The 25782-nt window shown below is 36.8% G+C and overlaps 1 protein-coding gene across 20 annotated transcripts in view; it reads right to left on the bottom strand.

Annotated features, from left to right (window-relative positions):
- Positions 1–25782, bottom strand: part of ASH1L (ASH1 like histone lysine methyltransferase) — a 207762-nt gene that overhangs the window by 180476 nt on the left and 1504 nt on the right. For 5 of the 20 annotated variants that reach the window (XM_086393201.1, XM_086393200.1, XM_086393215.1 and 2 more), the window contains one exon: positions 11733–11898. The exons of the other annotated variants lie outside the window; for them this stretch is intronic. The gene's annotated coding sequence lies outside the window, so the exon portion shown is untranslated. The remainder of the gene's footprint in view (positions 1–11732; positions 11899–25782) is intronic. 20 annotated transcript variants of the gene reach the window in all.

Consider the following 25782-nt stretch of genomic DNA (forward strand, 5'->3'; position numbering starts at 1 on the left):
ACTCAGGGACTGAATCTGCGTCTCCTGTGTTGTAGAGGGATTCTTTATCATTGAGGCACCAGGGAAACCCAGTCTTTTGAATTTAAATTCCATCTAACATGGATGATTCAAAAATTTCTATCTCCAGATAGAGACCAGCTGAGACTCCTCCTGGAACTCTAAATGCATATTATCTAAATGCTACTTGACACACTGACTATATAATTAATAATTAGGCACTTCAAGCTTAACATGTCCAAAGTCAATTTGCCTTTTCTGAGCCCCTCAAATCTGTTCTTCCCACAGGCTTACTCATCTCAATAAATGCAACTCCAACCAGAAATATTAAGACCAAAAAATTTTAATCATCTTTGATTCCTTCCTTTTTTAAATATCCCATATGTCCACTTGGTCAGAAAAGCCTACTTTACCTTCAAAATCCCTGGAGAAGGAAATGGCAACACACTTCAGTATTCTTGCCTGGAGAATCCCCATGTTCAGAGGAGCCTGGCAGGCTACAGTCCATGGGGTTGCAAGAGTCGGACACAACTTAGTGACTAAACCACCACCACCACCACCTTCACAATGTATGCAGAACCTATTTCTCACTAATTCGACAGCTACGTTGTCAAATCCAACTGATAATATCTGACCTGAATTATTTAACAACATCCTAACTGACTCCTTGCTTCAGCTTTTGTATCTCTATAGAGCCTTTTCAACAGCATGGTAATCCCTTTAAAGGCTGTATCATATTACGTAACTCCTCCACTCAAAAATCCTTTCAATGACTTCCCATATCACTCAAGTTCTCACAATGGTCTAAATGCCCTACAATCTCCTCTACTCCCTCTTCTCCTACCAGTTTTCCTGCTTAATTCCAAGGAGGTGGGGACACAAGTATTCTTCTGTTTTTCAAACATGAAATACTTCTACCTCAGGTCTTTGCACTTATTCTACCCGACAAGAACACTCTTCCCCAGATCACTGCATGATCTGCACTGTCACTTCTATTATGTCTTTGCCTATAAAACAGAAAACACCCAGCCCACATCCTCTCACACTCTATCCTGTTTTATTTCTCCTGTGCTTTTCTCACCATCTGGTGTACAATGTATTTATTTATTGCCTATACCCTTCCATTGGAATGTGAAGTCCACATGGAAATGGATTTTTGTCAGTTTAGTTCAATGGAGTATTCCAGCATCAATAACAGTACCTGGCACATAGGTAGTGTTCAACAAATATTTCAATTCATTCCATGCCTTATGTGGGTTACATCTTATTGGCTTCAACTTGTTCCTTTTCTATTCTTTTCCCTCCTCTTTCTTTCTTGTTTCTTAAATTCTAATGCCAATCCAGGGTTTTGTGTTACTAATGGTGAACTGATGGGTCTGCCAAATATCTTACTGGTTAGTTATAAAAAGAAATTCTTTTAGGAATAAAAACAAATAATAAGTTATTCAAAAACAACTGCTTTTATACTCACTACTCAAAAGTATACACATTTTAAAATTTATCAACATTTTTTAATTTTCATAATGAAAGAATACCAGAAATTTTAATGTACATTTACAAATATAAAGTAGAATTTCTGTATTTCCTCCAAAAAGCTCAAAGCATTTTTTTACCAGCACTTATTTCCAAAACATTCCAGAGAAGAGTTTGGAGAACATGACTCTCTTCACTTTAAAAACGGAAAAAAACTGAAACCAAGTGACACAAATTATTAACAGAACATCAATAAATGGAAAAGAAATTTAATTTGAAAATATTGACCACTACCCTAGAAATATATGTAAGAAAAGAGAAATATTATGTTTCCTTAACTTCATCAAGGAGGAAAAAAGAAAATCCTAAGGGCATATTTTGTGAATCCATTTAGGAAGACTGGAAAATCATGACTGGCAAACTCCACATACCAAATTTAAGTGTGTCTAGTAAAAACAAATCCAAGTTCTGAAGATACTTCACAACAAAGAATGCTTTTTATCTGCTAAACGTAAACTGCTTGAAAAGCAGTCCCTACAACAGCTGCCAAAATGTTGTTTTTGAACTTTTAAAGCACTGTTCTTTGTGAATGATATTCTTTCAGCTTTTGGAAAGATGTATCTATACAACCTAGGTTTTCCATCTCAGGGCAAGGATTCCATATTGTTACACAATTTATTTTGGTTCTTACTATAATATATTCCATTTAAAACACAGTTTCAAGGAGAAACACAGAACTAAGAATCCTAGAATGTCTTCATTCATGCTCAGAGAGGCAAATTCAACATTCAGCTAATGTGCAACGTTGGGGTTTATATTTTCACACCACTGAAACAATCCAAAAACGTCTAGCCCAAATTCTAGAGGAAACAACATTAAATATATGCACGAAGTCCCTTTTCCTAGATCATTTTATCTGTGAACAAAGTTTTTAGAAAATTATTAATTACAGGTGACCCTTGAACAAGAGTTTGAACTGCACAGGTCTACTTAAAGATTTTTTTCAGTAGTATATACTACAGTGCTATGTGACTCACAGTTGGCTGAATCCACACATGTGGAGGAACTGCATATACAAGGAACTGACTACGTGGATTTCTGACCACCTGGAGGGGCAGGCCCCTAATTCCCATTTTGTTCAAGGGTCAGCTATATATATTTTCTAAGTACGACAAATATTGAGTCCTTACAGTGGGCTTAGCATTAGTAATTTAAAATTAATAAAAATACCTAAATTTCACCAAGCTCTTAATATGTGCAAAGCGCTATGTTAAAAGTTTTATATAGATTATTTCATTTAAGCATCACAATCAACCCTCTTTCTAGAGATGAAAAAACAGGCGTGCCTGTTTGCGTGCTAAGTCACTTCAGTTGTATCCAACTCTTTGTTAATAGCGATTAAAAGGTAGAGTCTAGGTCTGTCTGGCTCATCTTAAACACTATGTTACACTGCCTCCCAAAGATCATGTTTACTGTTAAGTCACTTAGTTGTGTCCGACTCTTGGCGACCGCATGGACTGCAGCCCATCAGGCTCCTCTGTCCACAGAATTCTCCAGGCAGGAAATACTGGAGTGGGCTGCCATTTCCTTCTTCAAAGATCATGTTTAGTCCTGATCTTATCACTCCTCTCTGCTACATTTGCTATTTGAAACTCTCACCTGGCTGTTACGATCACATGTTCTACTGGCTCTCCAACTACCTCTCTAACCATTATATCATTTCCTTTATGGATTCATCATTCTTAATTTCAATAAATTCTTCATCCATTCAATAAATATTTTCAGAGTCTCTAAGCATGTTTTGAGAATTGTGACATCTACAGTAGATAGTCATAAGTAATACAAATGTGGTCCTTGGTGTCATGAACCTTAAATTTTAGAGGTGAAGACCGATGAATGACTAATCATATAAATGTATTTAACTTCTAATAAACGTGAAGGTACTACTATTTGAAGTAGTATCAAGGAAACTTGGAAGGATGGGAAATACATCTTAGAAAAACATGTAACTATAAGCTGAGACCCAGTATGAGCAGGGATTAGCCAGGCAAAATATGGAGGTGAAAATAATCCAAAATAGGGGAATGGTGTGTGTAAAAACTCCCTGATATTGTAAAGGTAAACCAAAGGGAGAACAGTACAAAAGGAAAATGGAAAGATAAGTAAAAATAGCTTGGAGAAGGCCTTTTTAGTCTGCGTGAAAGATATGGAATGCAAAGAAAGGCTCTGAGTAGGGAGTAACAAGATACAATCTACATTTTAAGAAAACGCCTCTGGTTGCTATGGAAGAATAATCAGAAAGATAGCAAGAGTTGATTATGAAATAACAATCATAAAATTGACATATTAAGGCAGTAGCACTGGAAATTTTTTAAAAATTGATGAATTAAGAGATATTTTAGAGGTATAACTGATATGATTTGTCAATAAGGAGGAAGAGAAGAGGGAAAGAAAATATGAAGACTTGAGCAACTAGAGAATTCTACAGTGGTAGACCATTTAGACACTCCTTCAACAAATATTTACTAAGTGATCATTATGTAACAAAAACTTGTATAGCATTGCAAAAAACCCACAAAAATCCTGCCCTCATGGGGCTAACATTCGATAAACTGTTTGCCAGGATGAGAAACGTGAGATCAAGAGTTCAGTAATAAATGTCTTAAATCTTAGATGCCTGTGAAACATTTACACAGAAAGATCAAGCAGAGAGATAAAAATATATGTACATGATATATACAGTGGTAGTGGTTTAGTCACTAAGTCATGTCCAACTCTTATGACCCTTTGGACTGTAGTCTGCCAGGCTCCTCTGTCCATGGGATTTCCCAGGCAAGAATACTGGAGTGGACTGCCATTTCCTTCTCCATGGGATCTTCCTGACCCAGGGATCGAACCTCAGTCTCCTGTATTACAAGCAGACTCTTTACGAAGTGAGCCATCAGGGAAGCTGCTATGATAATATATGAATATAAAGTAAAAGGCATTTTATAAGTTTTTGTTTTAACTTGGTAAGAAAAGTAATTTATCTTATTAACTTTTCTTAATACGTAAAAACGATATTTTTTCCCTTTTTAGATATGTACACATTTATAATCACCACACTACATACTAAACAGTGTTTGCAGATTTTTAGCTTAAAATAAGTAAAATCTTGCTTGACTCATCTATAATATTTTCATGTTCCTCTGTGGTCTTTACTAAACACAGTTAAGAGATTGTAATCATTACTTTATATCTCAACATTCAAAACCAGATATAAATTAACTATATGAGGCTTTTACAAATTTATAGTTCATTATGCATTTAATTTGTCTTGGGTTTCATGCTCTTTAAAATTCTTATAGATGACTGTAATATTTCTTAGAATATATCATGTTAGCTAAATAATCACAGTACCACCAGAAATGTGGAGATCATCCTTGACTCCTCAACCTAACAACTGAAACTTGTGAAAACCACATAAATAATTTTTGATTACATATACTTCTAATTCCACTGCCACTGACTTGTCCAAAAAAATTAATTCTGACCCCAAATATAATATTGGCTTTCTAATTTCTTTGTATATTCATCTTGCTCTCCATCAGTCTTTTTCCCAAGATACAGTCAGAAAGATGATTTCTAAAAATAACCTAATTATGTCATTTCTCAGCTTAAAATCTTTGAAGTTTTTATGTTGACCTTTGGATATAAAAGTCCCTAATCCTAAACATAATTTAGATTTTCAGTATGGTACAGTATTTCAGGACACAAACTGGATCCAGAATGCACAGGCTCAGATTCCAGGTTCTGGTAGATTAATTTTGGGCAAGGCACTCCATGCCTTGTTGTCTCATCTGTGAAAACAGTTTCGGGGTTCAATGAACTAGTCCATAAGAAGTACTTACAAAAGTACTTCACACACACACACACACACACACACACACACAGTGTTTACTTTTTTGTTATTATTATCTTCCTCTACCTAACTCTAGCCACATCATTTCTCATTCTTCTGTGAGCAGAGCAGGAGCAAATAAAACCCCTCAAAAGCAGGAATATATGTATAACACAGAAACAGTTCTAAGCGTTCTAAGAACTTTTCAGTTTCCCAAATGTCTCCGTCATCCTCCCTCCAGAAGGACACATAGTTCTCTCTGCCTAGAACTCTTTTCTATTCCCTTCTAAGTCGACTACCACTCATCCTTTCCATCTCAGCTTAAAGGTCAGTTCATCAGGCAGACACTTCCTAACCCCCTAGACCAGGGGAGATCTCCTTTTTAGAGGTTCATATAGCGTACTGTGATGATGCTGTGAAAGTGCTGCACTCAATATGCCAGCAAATTTGGAAAACTCAGCAGTGGCCACAGGACTGGAAAAGGTCAGTTTTCATTCCAATCCCAAAGAAAGGCAATGCCAAAGAAGGCTCAAACTACCGCACAATTGCACTCATCTCACATGCTAGTAAAGTAATGCTCAAAATTCTCCAAGCCAGGCTTCAGCAATATGTAAACCATGAACTTCCTGATGTTCAAGGTGGTTTTAGAAAAGGCAGAGGAACCAGAGATCAACTTGCCAACATCCGCTGGATCATGGAAAAAGCAAGAGAGTTCCAGAAAAACATCTATTTCTGCTTTACTGACTATGCCAAAGCCTTGGACTGTGTGGATCACAATAAACTGTGGGAAGTTCTGAAAGAGATGGGAATACCAGACCACCTGACCTGCCTCTTGAGAAACCTGTATGCAGGTCAGGAAGCAACAGTTAGAACTGGACATGGAACAACAGACTGGTTCCAAATAGGAAAAGGAGTTCGTCAAGGCTGTATATTGTCACCCTGCTTATTTAACTTATATGCAGAGTACATCATGAGAAACGCTAGGCTGGAAGAAGCACAAGCTGGAATCAAGATTGCCCGGAGTAATACCAATAACCTCAGATATGCAGATAACACCACCCTTAGGGCAGGAAGTGAAAAGGAACTAAAAAGCCTCTTGATGAAAGTGAAAGTGGAGAGTGAAAAAGTCGGCTTAAAGCTCAACATTCAGAAAACGAAGATCATGGCATCTGGTCCCATCGCTTCATAGGAAATAGATGGGGAAACAGTGGAAACAGTGTCAGACTTTATTTTTTGGGGCTCCAAAATCACTGCAGACGGTGATTGCAGCCATGAAATTAAAAGACGCTTACTCCTTGGAAGGAAAGTTATGACCAACCTAGATAGCATATTCAAAAGCAGAGACATTACTTTGCCAACAAAGGTCCATCTAATCAAGGCTATGGTTTTTCCAGTGGTCATGTATGGATGTGAGAGTTGGACTGTGAAGAAAGCTGAGCGCCGAAGAACTGATGCTTTTGAACTGTGGTGTTGGAGAAGACTCTTGAGAGTCCCTTGGACTGCAAGGAGATCCAACCAGTCCATTCTAAAGGAGATCAGCCCTGGGTGTTCTTTGGAAGGAATGACGCTGAAGCTGAAACTCCAGTATTCTGGCCACCTCATGCGAAGAGCTGACTCACTGGAAAAGACTGATGCTGGGAGGGATTGGGGGCAGGAGGAGAAGGGGACGACAGAGGATGAGATGGCTGGATGGTATCACTGACTCAATGGACGTGAGTCTGAGTGAACTCCAGGAGGCCTGGCGTGCTGCGGTTCATGGGGTCGCAAAGAGTCGGACACGACTGAGCGACTGAACTGAACTGATAGCATACTGTAAGTCCTGAGGCAACTTATACTAGTAAGCTACATGCTAAATATCCATATTCTACATGAGACCAGTTGCTTCATAATAACAACAATCCTGTCTGCCTTATTACTGCTTTATCCTTAGTAAAGTGCCTGGACCATAAGAGACGTTCAATAAATACCTAGTGACTGAATAAGCAAACGTGCGTATTACTATATTTTAATCATGTATACAGAGAATAGATAAAATGAAAATCAAAATACTAAAGAATTGGTATTTTAATTGTCTTTAGACACTATTCAATCTTCTCACATTGTTTTAACAACTAAAATTAAGCACTATGTGTACTACCAGTAAAAGCATAAGCAGTGTCCTAATTGGTTTAAGATATTTTACATTAAACCACTGAATCACAAACGTTACGTAAGTCACTGAAATCACAAAGAGCTAAAATATCATGAAGATACCAACAAAATTTGAACTGTGTTCCTAAATGATTTACACAACATAAACTACAAACCTGGACAAATTAAGCTTTTTTACTCAACTACAGAACAACCCTTCATTTAAAAGATAGGGAGAATCACCAACAATTCCTAACACCGTACTAATCAGCAATAAATCTAGCTATTTTTATATTTATATACTGTACATATTTCTTAAATTCCAAGATGCTACTGATTCTAAGAGGTTTCACGAATCAATGACCACATTTCCAGGGGAAAATTTTTTATAAACTACCACCGCATTAAATGTAATTATCAGCTGTGTTATTTCCTAATTTCAGAAACATTAAACAGGGAGGAAAGAATGTCTCTCATGACCAAAGAAATACTATATTATACCAACAAATTATTGCAGAAACTTAGAACAGGAAAGTGAAATAGCAGACATAAATTGTAATTAGTAAGCCACAAAAGTAAAATACACACAGAAAGAATTCCCAAAGCTAATCCTGAGGAAAAAATTATACTCATCAACTGTCTGTCAGGAAGATAATCTAATCAAAGCTTACTTTAGTTCTTCCTAATAAAGTTAACAAAGATCAAATATATATAACTTCTATTCTGTTTTTGAGAAAGGAGGGATGGGTCCATGATTGCAAGGAATGTGCAGGGACAGTGATCTCTATCCCTAGGGAATTCTAGAATGGCAACAGGAGGAAAGTACAAGTTAACATCAGAAAGATTTGCTCATTAACGAATTATTACACTTTGACCAGGATTAAAGGCTGTCAATTCAGGGTCAATCTACTTGGTTATACACTAAACAAGAGTCACTTCCAAGAGGGCACCATTTACTTTGTAAATATCTTACATTTGTTTTTCATAAAACTTTTCTGTGGAAAAATTGGAGTCGGAATGTAAAATGGTGCAGTTGCTTTGGAAAACAGTCTGGCAGTTACTCAAAAGGCTAAACAGAGTTACCACATAACCTTGCAATTTCACTCTTAGGTGTATGCGTATATGTATGTATGTGTGTGTGTATACCTAAGAGAAATGAAAATATTTATCTACACAAAAACTTGTACATATTCACAGCAACATTATCCATACAACGGAATGTTATTCATCTAAAAAACAGCATACAGTCATCCTCAGTATAGGCAGGGGATTGGCTTCAAAACCCCCCCAGATACCAAACCCAAACATACTGATGCCCTTTACATAAAATGGCAAAGTATTTTCATGTAACCTACATGCATTTAAATCACCTCTAAATTGCTTCTCATTCCTTACACAAAGTAAATGCTACATCAGTTCAGTTCAGTATATCGTGAATGCCGTGTAAATAGGTGCATGCAGAAAATTCAAATTCTGCTTTTTGGAACTTTCTGGAATTTTTTCCGCCCATTTTCAATCCACAGTTAGTTGAATGCGAGGATGTGAAACCCAAGGATATTGAAGGCCAGATGCACTGATACCTGCTATAACATAGATGAACTTTGAAAACACTATGTTAAATGAAGGAAGCCAGCAACAGAAAACACTCTAACATTCCATTTGTATGAAATGTCCAAAAACAGCAAATCCATACAGAAAGAAAGTAGATTAGCGGGCTGATAGCCCTGGTAATTAAGGCTGGGGTAAAAGGGGATACCTGCACTGGAGAGTGCCTGCTAGCGGGCACCAAGATGAATGTTCTTAAATAGATAGTGGAGATGGGTGTAGAACCATGTGAATATACTAAATCACTGAATTGTATGTTTCAAATTAGTGAATTATATAGTACCTCAATAAATTATACCTCAATAAAGTTATTTAACATTTTTCTGGCAGATCAAAATAAAGGGTCTTGTGGAAGGGATTCCCTTCTTACTTTGCATAAATATAGAATACACTAGTGGCCATCCTGTAAAAACTTAAAAAAATATATTTATAGGCTCATATAGAACATTTATTTTTTGGTTGCACTGGATCTTAGTTGCAGCACATAGGATCTTCAATCTTTTGTTGCAGCATGTAGGTTTAGTTGTGACCTGTGCAATCTAATTCCTTGACCAATGATGGAATCCGGGCCCCATGCATTGGGAGTGTGGAGTCTTAGCCACTGGACCACCAGAGAAGTCCCTATAAAAAATCTTTCCGAGTTAACATTTCAATATGGCAAGAAGCTAATTTATTTGACATACGTTTGCTGCATGTGGACTTAATTAGCTATCCATTTGGAGAAAACAAAGATCCATTCCTCACTTTAAACTCAAGAATAATTTCCTCATATACTTAAGAACTATATATAAAAATAAAAGCACTTGAAGAGTATCTGTGACTATTTCTGTAGTCTATGGTTGAGAAACCTTAAAGCAAATCAGGAAACTAGAAACCACAATGGAAAATACAGACAGATTTGATTATATAAAAGCATTATATACCTGTAACATAAGATGTAAATAAAATCAAAGACAATAAATTGGGAGAAGATATAATAAATATGAAAAAGGATTAATATCTCTAACACACACAGTTACTTCTGCAAACTAGACCAAAAGAAAAGATATACAGGAGATATACACAGACAACTGACATCAAAAGATGACCTGCCTCCCTAGTAGTCAGGCAGATGTGAACTAAGGCAAGGTATTTTTCAGTCATTACTTTGGCTGAAATTTAAGACTGATATCAACTAATATTGGCAAGGTGGGACAGGGACACTAGGGGCCACCATCACTTTGGAAAGTAGTATTTTCTATCATAGAAAAACAAAAGCACCAATGAAAGGCTATTATAGCAGTCCTTGATGTGCCACACACAAAAAGTTAAATATATATATATACACATATACACAAATATACAGCCATATATGCTATTTTTAAGTAAAAATGCAAGCATGATCTCATATTCGTAAAGGGTAGAAAAAAACATACATATTTGTATGCACACAGAAATAAATATGAATGGATGATTATACACCAATTGATAGCACTGGTTACCTTTACGGGAAAAGATTTGGAAGTAAACAGGAAAAAAAATTACTTATAAATATTTTTTCCTTGACCTATTACAGAGTTTATTAGTTTTATAACTAAGCACAAATCCAACAAAAATGTATTAAAAAAACTGAAATATACTGAAATATACATAGCTCCATATACGTACAGTATTCTTGCCTGGAAAAACCCATGGACAGGGAAGCCTGGCAGGCTACAGTCCACAGGGTTGCCAAGAGTCGGACACAACTTAGCGACTAAGCCACCACCATCGGTGCCACATGCACACACCTCTCAAGTCTTGTTCATATATACATAAAATCGAGAAATCTAACCCAACAGCTTTTGGATGTACTTTCTAACTCTATTATCCTAATACTGACTAGCTATCTTCTTTTTTGGCTCCATCACAAGGCATGTAAGATCCTAGTTCCCAACCAGGGATTGAATCTGCACCCCGTGCATTGGAAGCACAGAGTCTTAACCAGTGGACCTTTAGGGAAATTCCTGAGGTGCTATTTTCTTAATACAATCCTCTCCTTTTTGTTTCCATTCAAGACTACCACCTAGAACACAACCTCTTTTATCTTTTGTCTTACTGTAGTAAGAACACACTATGAGATCTACCAAGTTTTTAAGTGTACATTATTGTTGACTATATGTACAATCAGTACAATAAATCTCTAGAGCTTATTCATCTTGCTTGACTGAAACTTTATGCCTATTAAGTAATTCTCCTTTCCTTCTACATGCAACTATATGCTTCTTCAATCTAGATCAGAAAAAGAAAACAAATTGGACTTTACGAAATAAGAACTTTTGTTCATCAAAAGACACCACCAAGAGGGTGAAAACAGAAGCCACACATGGGATGATATTTGCAATGCACAGATCTGAGAAAGGAATTGCATTCAGAATATATATTAAGAGCAGGACTTCACAAGAGGATGCCCAAATGCTCAACACACACATGAAAAGATGCTCAACCTCACCAGTGAAATGTAAATCAATACCAATGAAATACTATTACCCACCAAAATGGCTAAAATTAAAAAGAATGGCAACACTAAAAACTGGGGAAGATGTCGAGCCTGAGAAAGTTATAAAGTCATACAATAAAACTTGGAAAACTGTTTGACTGTATTTACTACAGATAAAAATATGCTTACCCTGTGGCCCAGCAATTCCACTCCTAGGTATATGCCAAAGAGAAATCCAAAGAGAAATGAGTGCATACTGTTCACCAAAAGAGGGGAGATGGCCAGGTAAAGCTTCACAGCATCAACTTGAACTTTGTCTCAGAAGTTGGGTAGGTGTTCTCTAAGCAGCCAGGCACTGGGAGGAACATGAAAGTCATGGAGATATAAACGAATTGTGTGTGGGAATGACTGACAGTTCCAAACAGCTGAAGCACAAGGATAAGAGGCCCAATGAGACACAAAACTAAAGAAGTAGGCAGGATCCTAACAGTGCTAGAGTATGTCCTGCCAAGGCACATGGTCAGATTTGGATTCAGAAACTGCATGCATTTCAGAGTGTGTGGGATATAGCTAGGGAACCTAGCTGGAAGCCATCCAGGGTAGGGCACAGATAGATGATTATCATTTTGCTGCCATTTTTCCAATTTCGGACAGTTACTTTTCTAAAATGCAGCCTGCCGTTCTAACATTGGAATGTTGCTTTAACTAGTCATTCTCCAGAAATTATTGCATTACCAAAATGGTGAAGAAAAAAGGAAGGTGGACAGATAACAGACAGTCTGGCAAAGATTTATTTAAACTACCATCCAACCATGATACCATATAAGTTTATTTCCATTTTTAAATGCAATCCCTATTGAAGAACAGGCAAAAAATGCAACTATTGTTACATAACAATTCATAATTAAGATTCTTCTGAAACAAAGTATAATAGCCTACAATCAAAATTGCACAAGAACCCGCCCCCCCCCCCAAAATTACATGCCAAAAATCTTATAGGCATATGTGCACTTCTGGGGAAAGGTTAGAAAGGTTTCATTATGCTCTAAATGGGGTCCATGACCACCACCACCACCAAAAGAGTTATGATCCTGTTTTTAAGGCCAGCTTCTCAGGTAAGGTACAAAATGGATGCCCACGAACCTTGGAGGTCGCCACTTTTTAATTACCTAGTTCTAAATCTCAGTAAACATAGTTTCCGGATTTGCATGGAACGGATACACCTAGAAATGTCTTTTGAGGCTTATCTGAATCCCAAATCATACTACTTTTTAAAACGTCTCAGTTCTACTTAACAAGAATGCTTCTAACTATCTGGAAATTTTTGGTAATGTTTCTTAAGAATGCCATTTATATGAAAGAGAATTGGGTCTCAAATACATACAAATGATGTTTCTGACTTAGGAAAAAGAAATCATACATGATACGGATCCTTAATTCTCAGGTGCTTTCTATAAAACAGCCAACAAGCAATCAAATAAACCCTAGGGAATATGTTGTTACTAGAAAAGTTTCCCCTCAATGTTCTGGAATTAATACCTTTTCCTGAACTGACAAAGTCCGACACTAGCCGCCTTTTGGGCACAGTGCCAATTCAACAGATGGGCCCTTCATTTTCCTAATGGTAGAGGTAGATTGGCAAGTGTGAAGTCATATGCTCAAGCAAGAGAATACGTTTCATGCGTTAGCTAAGAGGATTTCTGATAGGTTTTCAAATTATCAACAACAAAATCTATAGACTGTGATTGCTTTTATCACCTGTTATTTCTATTCCTTCCAATTTCTGACACCTCAAATACATTTAAATAGATCCTTACCCACATCCAGAAAAACCTGCAAAATGCAGTAAGTCAACCTAAAACAGTATTAAGCCCCTAACAGTCACATATATGTATTCTAGGATGTCAACTAAGTCCATAGATGAAAAACCAGCTTCTTAAAAGGAAGGTATAACAATGCCCAATGACAAGTTAAATAAGAAATTAGGAGACCGCTTGATCTCACTCTAACTCTGCAAGTTTTCAAAGCTAGAAAGGGGTATCATATTAATGAGTAAGTAGCTTAACATCTTTTGATACTTGATCCATTATTTCATAAACTTCTACTTGTTTGTTTAACCTTATGTTGCCTCTCACAATGGACATCTAGGAAACTAATGACCATTCTGGCCATCTTTTCAGAGTAATCAAGTAGAAATAGGCACTCTTGCTCTTAATTTCACATAAAATGAGTGTTCTGAGCTCTGCGACACAAAGAGCTATTTAACAGGTAAAAGAATGGCAATATGTTTCTCAACCATCTTGTTTTTGTCTCTATGTCTTGACTAGTTATTACTTTCTAGGTTTTCTTAGTTAGGAACGTATTATTCCTAATATTATAACATCAAAAGATTCTTTCAACCCTGGCAATTTTACTAAGTGTCAAGAATATGCCACAACTCAGTCCAAGAACATCTCTTCTCTATTTGCACTCACTATCCAGGTAATCTCATGAAGTCCCATGGCTGTAAATAAGCATTTCTACACTGATCAACTCCCAAATTTACACTTATCCCAATCTCAAGATTTATATATCCAACTGCCTACTCAATGTATCTCCACCGGTAACATTTAATAGATAACTCAAAGTCAATATATCCAAACCAAACTCTTAACATCTGCACTCCTGTAACTTGCTTCTGCCAGTGTTCCTCGTCTCAGTAAATGGCACCCAGCTGTTAAGGCCATCTTTGGAGTCATATTTGACTTACTCTTTTACTCAGACCACACATCCAATACAGGTTATCATCACTACTATCTTCAAAATATATCTTAAACCCGTCTTCTTGATCACACTTTAGGTTCAACTCCAAACCATCTCTTGACTCAAATACTGTAACTGCCATATAACTTGCCACTCTTGTATCGCTCTTGCCTTTCAAAGTGTACATATTAGGTCAAGTCATCTCCCCACTCAAAACCTTTCAACAGCTTCCAATCAAATCCAGAATAAAACCTAAACACTTAGTCAAGTCTTAAAAGTCCCTACATTATCTAGGCCCTGGCTACCTCCTTCTCCTAATTTTTTATTATTCTTCCCCACATTGTTCACTCTGTTCTATCTCACTCCTATTTCTTAAACACACCAAACACACTACTGCCTCAGCACTTATGCCTCAGACAGATTCATGGGGTCCTTCGTATCATTCAGATTTCTGTTCAAACACTATTAGCTCAACGGACTTCTCTAAACTACCTAACATTCACCCTCTTACCTTGTTTACATTTCTCTTACAACACTTATCACAAAATGCCATAACATCACACCTACTTATACAATTATCTTACTACTGACTATAAAGTGAACACCACGAGGGTGGTGATTTTTGACTATCATTCACTGCTGTAACCCCTGGGCTTAAGTATGTGCTAAGTTGCTTCAGTAATGTCCAACTCTGTGCAACCCTAAGCCAGGCTCCTCTATCCATGGATTCTCCAGGCAAGGATACTAGAATGGGGGCTTAATACAGTATTGGCATAAAGTTTAGTCCTCTCTTGGTACCTGCAGGTGGCTGGTTGCAAGACCCCTCACAGATACCAAAGCACAAGGGATATTCAACTCCCTTATATAAAATGGGGCAGTATTTGCATATAACCTAAGCATGTTCTCCTCTACACTTTAAAACATCTCTAGTCTACTTACAATACATTCATAATACAATGTGAATACTACATAAACAGCTATAAATACTACAATATAATCACTATATAAATAGCTGATGGCATGAGGCAAATTCATGTCTCCTTTTTGGAACTTTCTGGAATTTATTTTCCCCCAAATATTGCTGATCTGTGATTGGTTAAAACTGCAGATGCAGAACCCATGGATACAGAGGGCCAAATGTATACAATCAATACTTGTTGAATGCATTCTGTTGGAAGGCACAGGAAGCAGAGAGCTGTTTTTTATTTGACTCTGAGCAGAGGACTTGACTAACTGCCCAACAGACTCCCTGTATAAAACATAGGAGACAATAAAGATTCCTCAAAAGTTAAGAGATTTTTTTCCTAGAATTGATTTGCTCTGGCATAAAATATCACATTCCAAGACATTTCTTCAGAAATCTCTATTCTACCTTAAGAACAAGTTTTGCTTGAACCACATGTAATATGATGGTAGCAATATGTTACATCAATACTGAAAAATTATGTCCTAGAAAATGAAAAGAAAAATGCCCAAGAACCTTATTTGTTTGTCACTGAATCCCAGTGCCTGGCACATAATAATCACTCAATGACTACATGTTGGTCTTTTTTCTCAACCAAAAGAGGTGGTTTAATAAAACAGATGGGTTCTGCTTTAGAAGACTACAAAGCTTTAGAAGACTTTTATTCCTAAAAAATAAAAGGAAATACTGATCAGCTCTAAAAGGAGAACTGTCATAACTAAAGCCAACACTGTACAAAGACAAGGTTCTTCACCCCAAAATATTCACACAATAATATATATTCTTGTTCACTTTAGAAACAAATCCTTGAAGAAGGTAAGATGAAGCCAAGCAGGAGACTTTCCTGGTGGTCCAGTGGTTAAGACTCCATGCTCCCAACGCAGGGGGCCTGGGTTCCTTCCCTGGTCAGGGAACTATTAATAGATCCCACATGCCACAACTAAAGATTCTGCATGCCGCAACTAAAAAAAAAAAAGATCCCGCATGCCACAACTAAAGATCCTGCATGCCACAATGAAGATGGAACATTTCACATGCCACAACTAAGATACAAGGCAGCCAAATAAATAAAGCCAAATGCAAAAGCCTAGCCTGAAACTAATACAAAAGTAGAGTTCACATGTGAGGAAAATAAGATAAACCAAGAATTAGGAAAAAATATGTATACATGTAAATAAGTTGTTTATATATACACTTTCACAAATGTATTTTTCATATTCTTACCTCCTATAGAAAATACGTATAAGGAAAGTCCTTTGTTTTCCTCAAAAAATTTCTCTTTTCAGGAAATGAAGAAGAGAAATTAACAGCAAATGTGTATTTTGCACCTGCTATATGACATAAATCATGCTAAGCATTTACACATATTATCTCATACAATCCTCCAACAACCTTTAGCAGTAAGTATTATTACCATTTTGAGGTTCCATGGTGGCTCAGGGGTCAAGAATCTAAGTGCAATGCAGGAGACATGGGTTCAGTCCCTGGATTGGGAAGATCCCCTGGAGAAGGAAATACCCACTCCAGTATTCTGCCTGGGAACTCCGTTGGACAGAGGAGCCCGGGGGGCTACTGTCCATGGGGACAAAAAAGAATCAGACACGACTTAGCAACTAAACAACAACAATTATCATAATTTTACAGTCAAGGAAACCAAAGACCATAATTATTTTGTGAAAAGTTACAAATAAGTTTTTTATCAGCACCGCGCAGCTGCAGAATTTTAGTTCCTTGACCAGGGATGCAACGCAGGCCACCTGCAGTGGAAGCACACAGTCTGAATCACTGGACTATAGGGAAATCCCTCAATCTGACTTTGAGTCCCCAGTCTTAATCATTATTTGAGATTTTCAACAAATGAAGGAGAAATATACCAGTGTGGAGACTGGTTATTTGTTTCTTTCTTTCTTTCTTTATTTTTATTTATTTTATTTATTTATTTATTATGTTTTTTATTATTATTAAGATTTGTTTATTATTATGAAAAGCAATTATTTATTATTTTACTTGGCTGGATACCTGTTATAGACAAGGCTTGATTAACTAAAATGCTGGAGGAATGGGGTATATTGTAGTAAAAATTTTCTAAGTCAAAAAGAGAAAAACCAATATACATATATATTTTAATACATATACAATATACCATATATATTGTTATATACAATATATAATATTGTATATTACCATATATATATATATACAGAATCTAGAAAACCGGTACTGGAACCTATTAACAGGGCAAGAATAGAGGTGCAGACGTAGAGAAGAGAATTGTGGACACTGAGGGTGAAAGAAGGGGTGATGAATTGAGACAGTAGTATTAATATATCCACTACCATGTGTAAAGCAGAGAGCTAGCAGGAAACTGCCTTTTAACACAGGGAACTCAGCTTCATGTTCTCTGATGTCCCAGAGGGGTGGGATGAGGACGTGGGAGGGAGGTGCAAGAGGGAAGGGATATTTGTATACATATGGCTGATTTACGTTCCTGTCTAACAGAACATTGTAAAGCAATTATATTCCAATAAAAAAAATTTCTAACTAAAACAGAATCATTTTCTTGATTTTAATCTTTGTTAAAATTACCTTGAACTGTAACAATACACTATTTTCTCTAAGTAGAGTATACTGAACATAGTTTCATCTTTATTTTTTTTATGATCTCTAAGCACAAAGGCCAATCTTATATAGTACTGAACTCACTGGAAATCACAGGAGAATGGTAGAAAGTACTACACTGATTCAAATTACAGTCTCCTGAACTCATTCTGTTGTTATATTCACTTTATATCCCTGCAGATGATCTTTCTCTACCTAGAATGCCCTCACTATACCCTTCTGAACATGTCTCTTCCCACTGGTCAGAAGCCATCCCTAGCCTTTCCTTTCTCCCCCAAGACTTAAAAATGCTCCGCTCTCTACCTTGGAGAAAGAAATGTATTACATCATATGATACATTTCTTAACATGATGTTCCTTTTACTAGATTCACAACTCTCTTCAAAGAAAAACCAAACCAAAAAAGAAAAAAATTCCTAGTTTTTTTCCCAACACCTAAGCACAGAAATCAGAGAAGGCAATGGCAACCCACTCCAGTACTCTCGCCTGGAAAATCTCATGGACGGAGGAGCCTGGTAGGCTGCAGTCCATGGGGTCGCTAAGAGTTGGACACCACTGAGTGACTTCACTTTCACTTTTCACTTTCATGTATTGGAGAAGGAAATGGCAACCCACTGAGAATCCCAGGGACGGGGGTGCCTGGTGGGCTGCCATCTATGGGGTCGCACAGAGTCGGACACGACCGAAGTGACTTAGCAGCAGCAGCAGAAAGCACAGAAATAGGAATGAAGTACTGGAAAAAATGTTAATTGGCTGAATGAAGAATGAATGAATGAACAGAAAAAATACTACTCAGAAAAAATTAAACTCTGATCTTGTTCTACATTTGAGTTTTTTTTCCCCCTTAAACACACACAGAAAAATAAAATTAACTTAAACCTCTAACTAATTTCAGTTTCAAGGTGATTCCTCTTTCTTCTTGAGTCTGCATCTTTATATGCTTCTGCATCTAAATAACTTTCCAACCTGTGTTATCATTTAGTTACCAGTTGTATACATAGATTTTCTACTTATTTGAAATTCTTATCTCCCTATCTTTGTATCCTCAAATATATATATATATAAAAAACACTGTTCATCCAATAATGATTATACATGATTATTTCACTTCCCCATTTTCTCAAATGTCAGAATTGGCAGTTTTTCTTTCAAAGACAATCTTTTAAGTTTTCTCCATTAAATCCCATTAGGCTTCACATGTTAGTCCTTAAACTCTAGGGCTTTCATTTTCATCAATGCTGAATTTAAAAAATTTTTATCATACGGAATGTCTCCACCACATTCTCAATGTCATTTACACCAAGAAGCCATGATATAGCTACTTTATAATTGGACAGTGTCCACTTGTGATCTTAGGACAAATAAAACTGAATGAGAGGACTGGTTTGGTATCAAGTGTGGAAAAGGTAGGGAAAAAAAATGTAAAACAAGAAGTGTAAGTCAAAGATTTATGATTTATTTACTGTAGAATAAGAAGATAAGTTAACCAAACTTTCATTAATGATGGAATTCATGTTCATCTTGTCAACCTTTTCTGGAAAAAAAGGATATACACCTATATTGTACTTAACTAGCAATCACTTCAAATCTCTAGTCTCTGTTTTTTCTTCATAACTCAACAGGAATATTTACCTTCTTTTCTATCCTATTGAAGAAAGTAGGGAAAACCACTAGACCATTCAGGTATGACCTAAATCAAATCCCTTATGATTATACAGTGGAAGTGAGAAATAGATTTAAGGGCTTAGATCTGATAGATAAGAGTGCCTGATGAACTATGGAATGAGGTTCGTGACACTACAGGAGACAGGGATCAAGACCATCCCCGTGGAAAAGAAATGCAAAAAAGCAAGATGGCTGTCTGGGGAGGCCTTACAAATAGCTGTGAAAAGAAGAGAAGCGAAAAGCAAAGGAGAAAAGGAAAGATATAAACATCTGAATGCAGAATTCCAAAGAACAGCAAGAAGAGATAAGAAAGCCTTCTTCAGCGATCAATGCAAAGAAATAGAGGAAAAGAACAGAATGGGAAAGACTAGGGATCTCTTCAAGAAAATCAGAGCTACCAAAGGAACATTTCATGCAAAGATGGGCTCGATAAAGGACAGAAATGGTATGGACCTAACAGAAGCAGAAGATATTAAGAAGAGATGGCAAGAATACACAGAAGAACTGTACAAAAAAGATCTTCACGTCCCAGATAATCACGATGGTGTGATCACTGACCTAGAGCCAGACATCCTGGAATGTGAAGTCAAGTGGGCCTTAGAAAGCATCACTACAAACAATGCTAGTGGAGGTGATGGAATTCCAGTGGAGCTATTCCAAATCCTGAAAGATGATGCTGTGAAAGTGCTGCACTCAATATGCCAGCAAATTTGGAAAACTCAGCAGTGGCCACAGGATTGGAAAAGGTCAGTTTTCATTCCAATCCCAAAGAAAGGCAATGCCAAAGAAGGCTCAAACTACCGCACAATTGCACTCATCTCACACGCTAGTAAAGTAATGCTCAAAATTCTCCAAGCCAGGCTTCAGGAATACGTGAACCGTGAACTTCCTGATGTTCAAGGTGGTTTTAGAAAAGGCAGAGGAACCAGAGATCAACTTGCCAACATCCGCTGGATCATGGAAAAAGCAAGAGAGTTCCAGAAAAACATCTATTTCTGCTTTATTGACTATGCCAAAGCCTTGGACTGTGTGGATCACAATAAACTGTGGAAAATTCTGAAAGAGATGGGAATACCAGACCACCTGATCTGCCTCTTGAGAAATGTGTATGCAGGTCAGGAAGCAACAGTTAGAACTGGACATGGAACAGCAGACTGGTTCCAAATAGGAAAAGGAGTTCGTCAAGGCTGTATATTGTCACCCTGCTTATTTAACTTATACTCAGAGTACATCATGAGAAACGCTGGACTGGAAGAAACACAAGCTGGAAACAAGATTGCCGGGAGAAATATCAATAACCTCAGATATGCAGATGACACCACCCTTATGGCAGACAGTGAAGAGGAACTCAAAAGCCTCTTGATGAAAGTGAAAGTGGAGAGTGAAAAAGTCGGCTTAAAGCTCAACATTCAGAAAACGAAGATCATGGCATCCGGTCTCATCACTTCATGGGAAATAGATGGGGAAACAGTGGAAATAGTGTCTAACTTTATTTTTCTGGGCTCCAAAATCACTACAGATGGTGACTGCAGCCATGAAATCAAAAGACGCTTACTCCTTGGAAGGAAAGTTATGACCAACCTAGATAGCATATTCAAAAGCAGAGACATTACTTTGCCAACAAAGGTTCGTCTAGTCAAGGCTATGGTTTTTCCTGTGGTCATGTATGGATATGAGAGTTGGACTGTGAAGAAGGCTGAGCGCCGAAGAATTGATGCTTTTGAACTGTGATGTTGGAGAAGACTCTTGAGAGTCCCTTGGACTGCAAGGAGATCCAACCAGTCCATTCTGAAGGAGATCAGCCCTGGGATTTCTTTGGAAGGAATAATGCTAAAGCTGAAACTCCAGTACTTTGGCCACCTCATACAAAGACTTGACTCATTGGAAAAGACTCTGATGCTGGGAGGGATTGGGGGCAGGAGGAGAAGGGGACGACAGAGGATGAGATGGCTGGATGGCATCACTGACTCGATGGATGTGAGTTTGAGTGAACTCCAGGAGTTGGTGATGGACAGGGAGGCCTGGCGTGCTGCGATTCATGGGGTCGCAAAGAGTCGGACACGACTGAGCAACTGAACTGAACTGAAAAGGATCTAGAAAATGTTTTTAGCAATTTGTCACTATGACTAAAAAAAAACAATGAAAAAACTAAGAGACATTACTTCTCACTGTGTGTTTGAAAAAAAAGCTGATACACTTTTCTAGGAAACACAGGAACCAACTGCATTTTACAACGCAAACATCTAAAGGCAACTAAATAAAGTTCTATTCAGTTCATTTCTTCTTATGTTGCAGAGGAATCCCTATTGACAGGTAATACAGACTGTAAGTATTCGGTATGAAAAGTTTAGACATTCGGTATGAAACGTTTTTTTATTTAATAAATTATATAAACCTAACTAAAGGAAAATAATTCCCCATTTAAAAGTGAAAATAATGTACACACTGTATTTATGGATCAAATGATATAATATCTGAAATAAAGAAAGGGAGGATGAAGAGATGCTAGTTGATAGGGATATAGTGTGATAACTGGGTTTGGATAACTTTTGAAGCTGGATGTTGAATGCATGAGAACTTTGTTATTTATTTCATTGCTCTCCAGGTTAGAAATTTTCCACACTTCAAGAAAGGAACAAAATTAAATGGAAAAAATATATAAACTCTTGTCATCAACTTGCAAATGCCTGACAGCAAATGATTAGGAACTATGGAAAGCAAAAACAATTAATGCTAAAAATAAAATTTTATATATTCTTCAAACATTAAAAAAAGTTAGATGTTCAATGAAGGAAATATAACTCTGAAATAGCAATAAGATTATTAGCTAAATTTCATTACTGCTTGAAGCCATAATTTATTATGTTGTGTTGACATCACACTGCCACCAACACCCCCAGTCACTAAGAAAGTGATTTCTAAAATATGAAATGACAGTTATTAACTCAGATAACAAATCATAAGCATGAAACCTAACCTTTCCAAATGAAAGAATATAAACCAAATAAATTACAAATAGTTTAAAGATAGACATTAAGAAAAAAAAAAGACTAGCAATATAGCTTAAATACTACTTTCATTTCCCTCTCTCATGATAGCCAGGGTTAAGCTAGCTCATGCTTCTGGAAAGGCTGGCACAAAATAGACCTCACAGTGGATTACAATCTAAGGTAATATAAGGGAATATATTATCTTTAAGAAACTCAAATCAACATGCATACCTGAAAAAACAATATGAAATTATTTATTGGAGACTCACTACCTACACACACGGTAAAACTTTCCCACCATGTGCAGGCAGATTATTTTAGGCAGGACTGAATGTGTCCAAATTCTTTATTCATAAGGCATGGAAGACTTAGAATAAAACCTCAAGTGGTACTGCTGACACTATAAAGGCACAGCACTGAGCAAGACAGGGAAGTTATGCTTCATATCTTAGAATACAACCCAAGAACAGGACATGAAAATCACTCTATTCTTGATCCTTTAAGATCCTGTGTATTTTTTGTAATTATTGCAAATAGTTGTTTTTTTAAATTGTGAAGTATCTCATACATAGAGGAGACTATATACATGTTATCCATATGCAAAGATACAGACATGCTACACACACACACACACACACACACACACACACATAAATGATGTGTTTTTTTTTTTAATGTAGGAACCTACTAAGTTAAAAATTAGAGAAAATAAACTTTTCACAAATTTACATGACTTCTTACCCAGAGGACATGACAATAGAGACAATCAGACCAATTTTCTCAAGACCTTTCCATTATCTGACTGAATCCTGTAATCTGTACCATTAAAACACCTTTCTGAGTTTCTTTTCTTTAAAAAATTCAGTAATTATTTTTAATTTTCAGTACTAGATTCAGGGGTAGTCTTTCAAATCACCCCAGTGTTTTCTAGATACATGTCTATCCAAAAATGACATTAAGACCTTTTTATGTAAACCCACTACAGAAATACATCCAAAACAAGATAAAAAATGCCACCAACATTTACATCCTTTTCAAGCCAGAGATCCTTCATCTCAAAACATCAAATGATACCAAAACACATTTTTTAAGCTGCAAAGTTGCATACAGAATGTGAAGACTTTGTAACTTCCTAAGAATAACAGCAAAACCTCTCAGGCAATTAAGTCATGAAATCTCAACTTCTAGAAGAAATATGCTTCCTTCCACCTTGTCCTTTTAAAGGCTCCCACTAACATGCAATTCATAACTTCAACTGAATTAGAATAGCTTCAAGGACAAAGGCCATATATTATTCATCTTTGTGTCCCCTGCATAAAAACAACTCAATAACATTTGTTATAACTAAGATAAATTCCAAGAAATGAGCTTCAAAACTCCTCAGTCCCAATGCAAAACTAGAAAGCAATTATACCACATTCTCTGATCACCTAATTAGAATCATGTTTTAACACTGCAGAAATTAATCTGCAAAGAATAGAAAATAAACAATAAAAAAGATCTTAAAGTTCCCCTTACTGTCAGCATGCTCACTGTCAAAAAATCTTTCATCTTAAACTCATACCAACATCTCCACTCCCAAACAAAACTATTTTTAAAAAAAGACTTTTAAATGAGACTTAAATATAAACTGGCTCTACTTCATTAGAATTTAAGTTTCTAAAAATTGTATGCATAATTTGTGTGATTGTGCTCATGCCCAACATTTTCTACAGTGAGTTTTTTCATCACATTCTCAGAAGAATAAGTGGACCCCAAAAAAACTTCTAAGAACCACTAATCCAGCAAATCAAAAACACTATTTTCCAGAGAAATACAGTTAAGTTGCCTTAATTCAAGTATACTTCTCTCATGTTCAGAGAAGGGGATCCTTACTACAAAATTAAGTCTTTCGAAGAATTTCTTCAGCACAGCCAAAAAGTTCCAATATTCACAGGCACATATACTGACAATTCCAGATCCCAAAAAGAGTTTACTGGGAAATGCCAAAAGAAAATGCAAAAGGCAGCACACTCTTCCACAAACTGGGCACCCTATTAGATGCTTAAATACACTTGTATCCTTCCACAGTAAAACGTCTGGAAGATCTAAATTCCCTCCAAACTGAGTATATTTTTGAGGAAGGTTTTCTAGTTTCAACTCCACACTGACCTGTCTGCCTCACTCGACTCAATATGTATCACTGTCTCAGTATTTACCACTGTCAAGACAAATGTACCCGAGCTGCTTCAACAGAGTCACCTTGATTATTCTCACCCCAAGGCAGGGACCATTTATTGAGTAGTTACTCAGTAAATATTTGTTGAATGAATGAAAGAAGATCCTTTCTCCCTTAAAGTTAAGCTGTCAGCCCCCACCCTGCTTCTATGTTACCAGTTAAATATCCCTCCCTCAAATACACAAACTCAAGTGTTAGAAACGCTCTGCTTCCTCCATAAACAAAAAGTAATATCCTCATGGAATACCCATCTCCCACAGGCCAACCTGGCAAAGACAACCTATGTTCTGTCTGACACAACTGATCTCTACCAAATACCATTCAATATGCCCCTACCTTTCCAATAAACTCAGATTTGCCTGACAAAGATCTCCTGAGATGTCATGATATGATGACTATACTACTGGACTAGGAGTCAAAAGTATCTGTTATATCCCAAGTTTGTCACCAATTTAACATATGACCTTGAAAAAATGATGTCTTTATGCCTCAATTTCCTATTTTGTAAAATGGGAGGAAACATTCATCCCACCATTTCCACAGAGATTTATGACTACAAACAAACTGAAAGAGCATTCTGAACAATATAAAAGCTTTATTCTATTACAAAGTGTTAATACAAACTCAGGTCAACAAAAACTCCATCCATTCTTTATACACTCACAGTACATTGTTCAAGTAAAGATGTTCTGGGCCTTCACATCTGAACAATTCAGTCTATTCTGAGCAACAAACTATTCTTAAGAATAGCTATGATAAGTTTCTCCTATTCCTGACCCCACCACTTCACGCTATATTTCCAAAATACTGCCATGACTTCTCTTTACAAGTAAGTATTAAGGCAATCCCAAATCCTAAAATACACAAACATATCAACCAGCAAGGAACATCCCAAGCTTTATTTTAAAAATAAGCTAGTGTAAGGGGGAACTCGATTACACTTGTAAAAATACAAGCAAACTCTTCCGGAACACTTTCCTTCCTTGTATACGCACACAAACACAGCCGCTATACACCAACAGACCATCTGTCTTCTAGACCA

The sequence above is a fragment of the Bos grunniens genome, chromosome 3 (genome assembly GCF_055505025.1).
Source record: "Bos grunniens cultivar Pamir isolate PY7600 chromosome 3, Bosgru_T2T1.0, whole genome shotgun sequence".
In the NCBI taxonomy this organism is placed as follows: domain Eukaryota; kingdom Metazoa; phylum Chordata; class Mammalia; order Artiodactyla; family Bovidae; genus Bos; species Bos grunniens.